Source organism: Diadema antillarum, unplaced genomic scaffold (assembly GCF_040938485.1).
Source record: "Diadema antillarum isolate AM-2024a unplaced genomic scaffold, OU_Dant_1.0 seq00000462_RagTag, whole genome shotgun sequence".
Classification (NCBI taxonomy): domain Eukaryota; kingdom Metazoa; phylum Echinodermata; class Echinoidea; order Diadematoida; family Diadematidae; genus Diadema; species Diadema antillarum.
Window position 1 is genome coordinate 459,992 of NW_027271433.1, and position 9,260 is coordinate 469,251.

Consider the following 9,260-nt stretch of genomic DNA (forward strand, 5'->3'; position numbering starts at 1 on the left):
TGTGTCAATCGCGTAAGGTTTGTGTGTCCTCAGTTGGAATGAGCCAATCGCGTAAGGTTTGTGTGTCCTCAGTTGGAATGTGTCAATCGCGTAAGGTTTGTGTGTCCTCAGTTGGAATGTGCCAATCGCGCTATGTCACAAATGATTACACACTCGTTGGACCCGTTTATGTCTTCATTTGCTGAACTCTATAAAGCCCGGGAGGGGAGAGGGGCACATTTTATCCCCTACCACATTTTCAATTGCCACTCCCACACCCTTAACCCAATTCTAACCAAATATGGTGACTTTTTAAAACTTTTTGCGAGATACCAAGAAACCACTTATGAAATAGTACGGAACATAAAATTCTGAGAGGAATTTACAATTCATTTGATTAAAAAAACAAAGTAAAACAAAGTGATTGTAAAAACGTGTGTCACACACTTTATTAGAAGTGCTCTGTATTAAATATCTCGGCCATTTCAAAACCAATTTTCATCAAAAAAACGTTGAATTCCTCATGGAATTACATGCTTTTTCATATTTTAATATTTGTTAATATTTTAAGAGGTTTCTCATTATCTCACAAAGAACAAAAAAAGAAAAATTAGAAACCTGAAATAAGGTCTCGACCAAAACTATACAATCCCTTTGAAAGTTTCTATGTATTAGAACGACCAAAACTATACAATCCCTTTAAAAGTTTCTATGTATTAGAATGTCAACACATTAACAGTTTAAAAGTATACACACACATACATTCCATTATTTGCAATCTTCTTGTACAATATCACCACTCTTACATTTCAAAACCATGCATACATAAACACACAAACATAAAGCCTTTATGTGACATTGTCATACATAAACTTTGCTTGATTGATCAAAGGGTGAATTGCACATGATTATGACTGTAAACATGTGCAATCATATATGTATATATACTCACACACTCACACACACCATCATTTGCAATCTTCTTGTACAAAATCACCACTCTTACATTCCAAAACCATGCATACACGTACATAAACATACAAACAAAAAGTTTATATGTATTACAAAGTCATCACTTTAATAGTTTAAAAGTATACATACATACACATTACAAAGTCATCACTTTAATGGTTTAAAAGTATATATATATATATACACACACACACATTACAAAGTCATAACTTTAATAGTTTAAAAGTATACACACACATTACAAAGTCATCACTTTAATAGTTTAAAAGTATACACACACACATTACAAAGTCATCACTTTAATAGTTTAAAAGTATACACACACACATTACAAAGTCATCACTTTAATGGTTTAAAAGTATACACATACACACACACACATTACAAAGTCATCACTTTAATAGATTAAAAGTATACACACACATTACAAAGTCATCACTTTAATAGTTTAAAAGTATACACACACACATTACAAAGTCATCACTTTAATAGTTTGAAAGTATACACACACACATTACAAAGTCATCACTTTAATAGTTTAAAAGTATACACACACACATTACAAAGTCATCACTTTAATAGTTTAAAAGTATATACACACACACATTACAAAGTCATCACTTTAATTGTTTAAAAGTATACACACACATTACAAAGTCATCACTTTAATGGTTTAAAAGTACACAAAAACACACACACATTACAAAGTCATCACTTCAATAATTTAAAAGTATACACACACACATTACAAAGTCATCACTTTAATGGTTTAAAAGTACACAAAAACACACACACACATTACAAAGTCATCACTTCAATAATTTAAAAGTATACACACGCACACACATTACAAAGTCATCACTTTAATAGATTAAAAGTATACACACACATTACAGTCATCACTTTAATAATTTAAAAGTATACACATATACACACATTACAAAGTCATCACTTTAATAGTTTGAAAGTATACACACACACATTACCAAGTCATCACTTTAATGGTTTAAAAGTATACACATACACACACACATTACAAAGTCATCACTTTAATAGATTAAAAGTATACACACACATTACAAAGTCATCACTTTAATAGTTTAAAAGTATACACACACACACACATTACAAAGTCATCACTTTAATAGTTTGAAAGTATACACACACACATTACAAAGTCATCACCTTAATAGTTTAAAAGTATACACACACACACACATTACAAAGTCATCACTTCAATAATTTAAAAGTATACACACACACACACATTACAAAGTCATCACTTTAATAGATTAAAAGTATACACACACATTACAAAGTCATCACTTTAATAATTTAAAAGTATACACATATACACACATTACAAAGTCATCACTTTAATAGTTTGAAAGTATACACACACACATTACCAAGTCATCACTTTAATGGTTTAAAAGTATACACATACACACACACACATTACAAAGTCATCACTTTAATAGATTAAAAGTATACACACACATTACAAAGTCATCACTTTAATAGTTTAAAAGTATACACACACACACACACATTACAAAGTCATCACTTTAATAGTTTGAAAGTATACACACACATTACAAAGTCATCACCTTAATAGTTTAAAAGTATACACACACACATTACAAAGTCATCACTTTAATGGTTTAAAAGTATACACACACACACATTACAATGTCATCACTTTAATAGTTTAAAAGTATACACGTGTACCCACATTACAAAGTCATCACTTTAATGGTTTAAAAGTATACACACACACACACATTACAAAGTCATCACTTTAAAGGGTGTGTACAGTTCTGGTCGAGGTGAAGATTTAGCTTTTAACGTTTTGTGAGATATTCAGAAAGCACTCTATCAGATGTCAAAGAACATGCAGTTCTAAGGGGTATCAAAAGTTTATTCGATGAAAATCGGTTTTGAAATGGCTGAGATATCCAAAAAACAAGGTGAAACAAAGAGATACTAATAAAGTTGGGGCATGACGCCTTTTATTATTAGCACTTTTGGGGATATCTCAGCCATTTGACTACAATTTTCATCAAATAAACGTTGAATCCTTCTTAAAATTACATGCTCTTTCATATTTCATAAGAGGCTTTTCATTATCTCACTTAGGAATGTTCAAAACATGAATCCCTACCTCAACCAGTACTGTACAGTCCCTTTAATAATTTAAAAGTATATATATATACACACACACACACATTACAAAGTCATCACTTTAATAGTTTAAAAGTATACACACACACATTACAAAGTCATCACTTTAATAGTTTAAAGTATATACACACACACACACAACCACACCCATGCATCATTATTAGCAATCTTCATTAAATTATGTACAAATCCTTGTCTTAGGCTGACAGAGGATGAATTGAAAAAGAAAATAAAGGTTCTTCATATGTGATCGTGCACCACAAAACGAACAAAAAGTCGCACATAGTGATTTTGTGTGAGGCCTGAAAATAGCTGAAATGGGTCAACCTAACCAATCTTATTTATTTATTTATTTATTTATTTATTTATTTATTTATTTATTTATTTATGTCTAATCTTTTGTCAGGGTAGTCCATTCACTAATAAATAGTGGTCTTCCATGGAGCCCTGAATAATATTGATGAACATATGTACATTACATAGCAAAACGTATATACAGAAGATGACATATACAGTGTAGATACTTACCAGCATACTGTACATTGCAAAGTAACATAAAAAAATACATGCCACAGCAAGAGTTCACCAGAATGCCAAAATAACAACTAAAACGCTATTATACAGGAATGATAAAGCCCAGAATGAATTTCGTGTGTTACTTACAAATAGCAACTTTGCTTAAACAATCTCTTAAATGAATATATGGAAGAAGCTGATCTAATTGAATAATCTAGCCTGTTCCATTCAAGTAAAGAAGATACAATTGGAATGCACTTGTGACAATCAGAGCGAAATCTTGGAACACGTAGATTTCCACTGTCTATCAGCCTTGTATGATGTTCATGTACATCACTAGGCTTAACTACGTGCACCTGAAGGTACGAAGGTGCTAAGTTATGGACGCATTTATACATCATCATAACGCGGCTGAAATCAAAACGTTTGTCTAGTGTCATCCATTTAAGACTTTTGAATAAATCAGCCGACGGTGTGTCATATGGTTTGTCCAAAATTATTCTTGCTGCCCTCTTTTGAATTTTCTCTAGTTTAGTTGTATGGGATTGAAATCTGTTTGACCAAACAACAGAACAGTAATCAAATTGTGGTAACATTAGACTATTATAAAGTAATTTTAGGGATTGTTGGGGCAAAAAGGCCTTTGCTCTCTTTATCATGCAGACACTTCTTTGGGTACATTTACATACATTTTCGATTTGTTTAGACCATTTCAGTTCTTCATCTATTAAAACACCTAAACATTTAGTGAACTGAACTCTTTTAATCCGACTACCATCTAATGAAATACTGAAATTTTCGATTTTCCCGAGATTAGCATGGGAGCCGATAATCATGACAGAAGTTTTGTCAGTGTTAAGGACGAGCCGATTTTTCTTAATTCACCCCATTACTTTATTTAGTGCAACAGTTATCTTTTCTTCTAAAACTGTTGCGTCATTAGCACTGACAGTGAGGGTCGTATCGTCATCATACATATCTATAACACCTTCTGAAGTACACTCGGGTAGACTGTTGACATAAATTGAAAATAAAAGGGGACCAAGAATTGACCCTTGAGGTACACCCAATTTAATAGTTGAAGGGTGGGACTTGGCTCCTTTGAATTGCGTCACTTGCTGTCTGTCACTTAAATAGGATATGAACCAATCTGTATACAGTCGTCTTGTTACACCCTATACACTTTAATTTATAAAAAGTAGGTCATGATCTACAGTGTCAAATGCCTTCCGAAGATCTACGAAGGCAACTCCAGAAATTTGATTATTATCTATATTCAAAGACCACTGATTCAAAAGTTTTGCAAGAGCAGTTGATGTGGAATGAAATGGTCTAAAAACAGATTGATTAGGGTGTAGTAAATCATTCGCATTCATGAATTCGCTCAGTTGTTGATGTACGGTCCTTTCGATAATTTTACTCACTGTTGGTAAGATTGAAATGGGGCGGTAGTTATTCAACGAAGAAATATCTCCTGCTTTAAATATTGGTACTACCCGAGCCTTTTTCCATTCACGTGGAACAATTCCCGTAGACAGGGATTTGTTGATAATATCGCAAAGAGATTCTGCAATAACATTCTTTGTCATCTTTAAAAGTTTGCAGCCGATGTGATCTTCTCCGGTTGCTTTATCTATGCCAAGAAGCTCTATCTGTCTCAATACAAAATCTCTCGTTATCATATTTAAGTTAAATTGAGAATGAGATGGAACAAAGCCTTTGCCCTCATCTAATATCATTTGAGAAGTATTCCTCTGCAGATCTTTTGTAATTTTAGTTGCATTAGATATGAAAAAATTGTTGAATGCTTCAGCAATACTTGAGTTGTTCATATTTTCTGAAAGAGCAAGTCTTTTTCTATATTAATATCAAAGTTTGGGATCATAAAACAAACGGGAACTTGTGTTTTCAGCAGTGTTTCTCGAACACTTTTTGATGGAATAGTGTAATTAGTTGTTTTTCATAGAACCCTCTTCCCATTTCTCAAAAACCCTGTCCATACACTTCACTTTCAACTCCAATAACTTTGAAGAGAATGCTGCTACTGCATTGAAAGTTAACATTAATCATGTACAGAATGTACTAATGTAGCATGCTCAATTTCACCTTAATCTGATAATCCCTTCATTGTTGTTGCTCCAGTGGTCAACATCCTGTATTTTGTTCATTTCATCCCACACCTAGCACAGCTTGGTAAAGATTAAACGCTTGAATACACCATGTACTTCAGAGCCTGTTTTCTCAGTTCACTCTTTCCAGAGTGTGTCCTTTCTTTCCAATATTTAGATAGGTTAGGAGAGTCCATTTGAATTGAGTTATACATTTTAAAGCTTAGAGTCTGCTCTTTCAGAATCCACTCTTAACTAAAAATCCATGTCTGGCGACTTCTTGTTTGTTTTGTGGTGCTGGGTCACATATAACAGTTCTGTACACATAGAGTTAATGCTGATAAATGACTCGAAATTGTGCTCATTCAGCCACACAGTAATGGATGTCTCATATTTGTTGAGTCCATCAGAATAATAAAATGTCTCATGTGCATGTGATTCCCACAACAGAATATATCCTTCACAGTGGATATCTAAAGAAAACATAAAACTTTCATTTAGTCACACAAAAACTGGAAGGTGGCAAACTGTAAAGCTTTCTCATAAATTAACTGCAACTGTACCAAAGGGAAATGCTTACAATTATATAATCCATACCATAAGAATTACCAAACGAGTTTTGACCTCTTACACGTAGAAGCAGAAGAGATCTGCAATCAAATTGATCAACTGTACAACAGATCAGCTGTCCTATCAGCTGTCAACACGTAAACTGCAGTCAATTTGTGATTGCAGTATCATGTCCAGTATGTGGATGTTGTACCATTTTCAATTAAAAATATGTTCATGATTTAAACCTCAACTGCATAGAGTCCCCAGTTGTTTAATGTATTTAAATTGTATTCATCATTTCTATGCAATAATTAAGCTATACTTGTATTGATGTCTATAGCATGCTATACAGTGTCAGTAAAAAGAAAAGAAAACCCATGTTTGACACCATGTTCCTTTACAGATCATACAATAAAGGCCAACTCCAGTAGTATGATCTTGTAGCCCTTTAATATTTTTTTAACTTGGCACGTTGATTAAGGTTTATTTACAGATAACTCGGCAAAGCCAAAGGAGTTGAGTTAACATATTGAGGTTCTAAAATAAAAACAAAACTTTTGAATGCAAATTAGCAATGTTTTACAAGATCAAAAGAAATGGGTGCTTCATAGAGTCCAAATAAATTGAACATTCAGAAGCTTCTGATAATCACCAAACCCAAAACTTGGGTAACTCTGATTTTGACATGGCATAGGAAAGAGACCAGTGTTTCGTCATCTGTAATTGTATTTGCAAATTTGAACTTCCATATTAAAGGGAAATTTTGATACTGATACAATTACACATTTTCCTTCTTATCGACTCAAACTGTGTTCAATCTATCAATGACTGTAAACTGAATGACTGCAAATACAATGTAAAATGCATCCATTATACTTTTCACTCCCTTAATATGCAATTACCATTGATATGAGGTGAGGATAAATTGCCATAATCTTTTATGGACCTAATCTAATATCTGTGAACAAAATCAGAATCAGGGCATCAATGAAATGGCTTTGCAATTGCCTCATTTCATTTTATGATGCTCTCCTGAACGTGTCAAGAGTAACACTACAGCCGGAATTCACAAATGAGGTTTAAACAATCTCCTGGGGTTTCTAAGCATATTAAACTCTGAATAAATAACTGCATATTGCCCATGTGCACGCTTTATAAGAAATACATAATTGGATCACATTCAGTGTGCGCGTACACTCGAAAAACCTTAAGAGGGTGTTTAAACCAGGTGGGGATTTAAACCTCCTTTGATAATTCGGGCCTACAGGTTTGAACGTTTCCTTGTTCTAATTTGGTTCTTGATTTGTCTCTCTCTCGCTCTCTCTCTCTCTCTATTGCATAACATAAGATACTTGCTGAACTGGGATTTTTGTGCTGAAATTCAAAACATGTATAGAAAACATTATCACAAAAACACTTTTCTATCAGCAAACTAATAAACACTCAATGAATATTAAAAAAACAAGCACTTAATGCATACTGCTTTATGACATATAGGCCCTACCAATGCAGAGTGCAAGTCTTTCATTGTAGATTATCTACTTACACTGTGTTGTCAAATTAAAGGACCATTACATAGATGGGCACTTATCAAAAATGAGTTCCATTGCAAACTTTCAAATAAAGAAGTAAATTTGTCAAAAAAGAATAGTATCATGTATTAATAGGTATTAATGCATGAGCAAACAAAAGGCAAAGTGGAAAGAAATTTTACTGTTACACAACACACTACACAATGGTAATCATTTGGAAATTCAATCTTCACTGGTAAACAGAATTATTTACCAGGTAAACTTGATCATCTTAATGTTTAAGAGTCTTTAACAATCTTTTTACCTGCAACCTTTCTTTTGCTTTGGCATGTGCACGCTTAAAGAAATACATAAGTATATATCACATTCAGTGTGCGTGTACACTTAAAAAATGTATGAGGGTTGTTAGAAAAGGAGAGACAACTCCTGCTCTCCTTTGAAGCCATGCGCGGCACCGCTGAGAAGTTACGCGCTTAACTACAGGTGGAAATCAGGTGCTTTGACAAAAGAGAGCATCAAAAATTGGGACTAGCGCTCTCACTTCTAGAAATACTTGCCCTTACTGCATTTTGCTCTCTCTCTTTCAATGTGATGGCAACAATGAACTTGTGTACCTTGAATTGGAGCAGCGAATCAAAATGCAGCGTAAAACTGACAATTTAACAGCAAATAGTTTAAAAGCACGCTGGTGCACGCTTTAGCGGAGTACTTTATTTGAAAAATCAAAATATCCCAGATATAAGGATAGAAAGCTAACATGCGGAAATGTGCGCATCAAAAATATGAGGTTTTTAAGATTTTTTCAATTTGCGCATTAGGAAGAAACTAGAAATACATGTTTATAATATTGAATTCTTTCCTAAACTACTCTTAATCAATTCGAGTTATTTCATTTAAAATTTTACGGGGAAATAAAGCTTGTAATTCAACAAAAGGTGAAATGCGTTCTTTGTCTCCGAACTTTGCCATGCAACTAGAGCAGTGCAGCGCATGACTTCAAAGCGTATAGTGGAATGCCAGACATCCCATTTAACGCTTTGAACCAAAACATGTGTTTGCATGAATTACGAAGAGTTGTCTCTCCTTTTCTAACACCTCCCTGGTTTAAACCAGGTCCAGGTTTAAACCTCCTTTGATAATTCGATCCTATGGGTTGAACTTACCATATCTCTGTCATTTAAAGTTTGTGTTACTTAGATGCCGACTACAACTTATTCGATTTGATATAATGCTAAAATATTCAGCCTTATTTTCAATCATTTGTTGCTGTTATATAGAAAGTCAATTTAAAGATCCAGTAACACTACACTCTTTGTTAATTTTCATGAATACGAATAGGAAAGCACCAATCAGAAGGTGGGTAACTCTTTACACCAACACCATGATGGGGGGGGGGGGGGGCACATTTTGTTTGCCA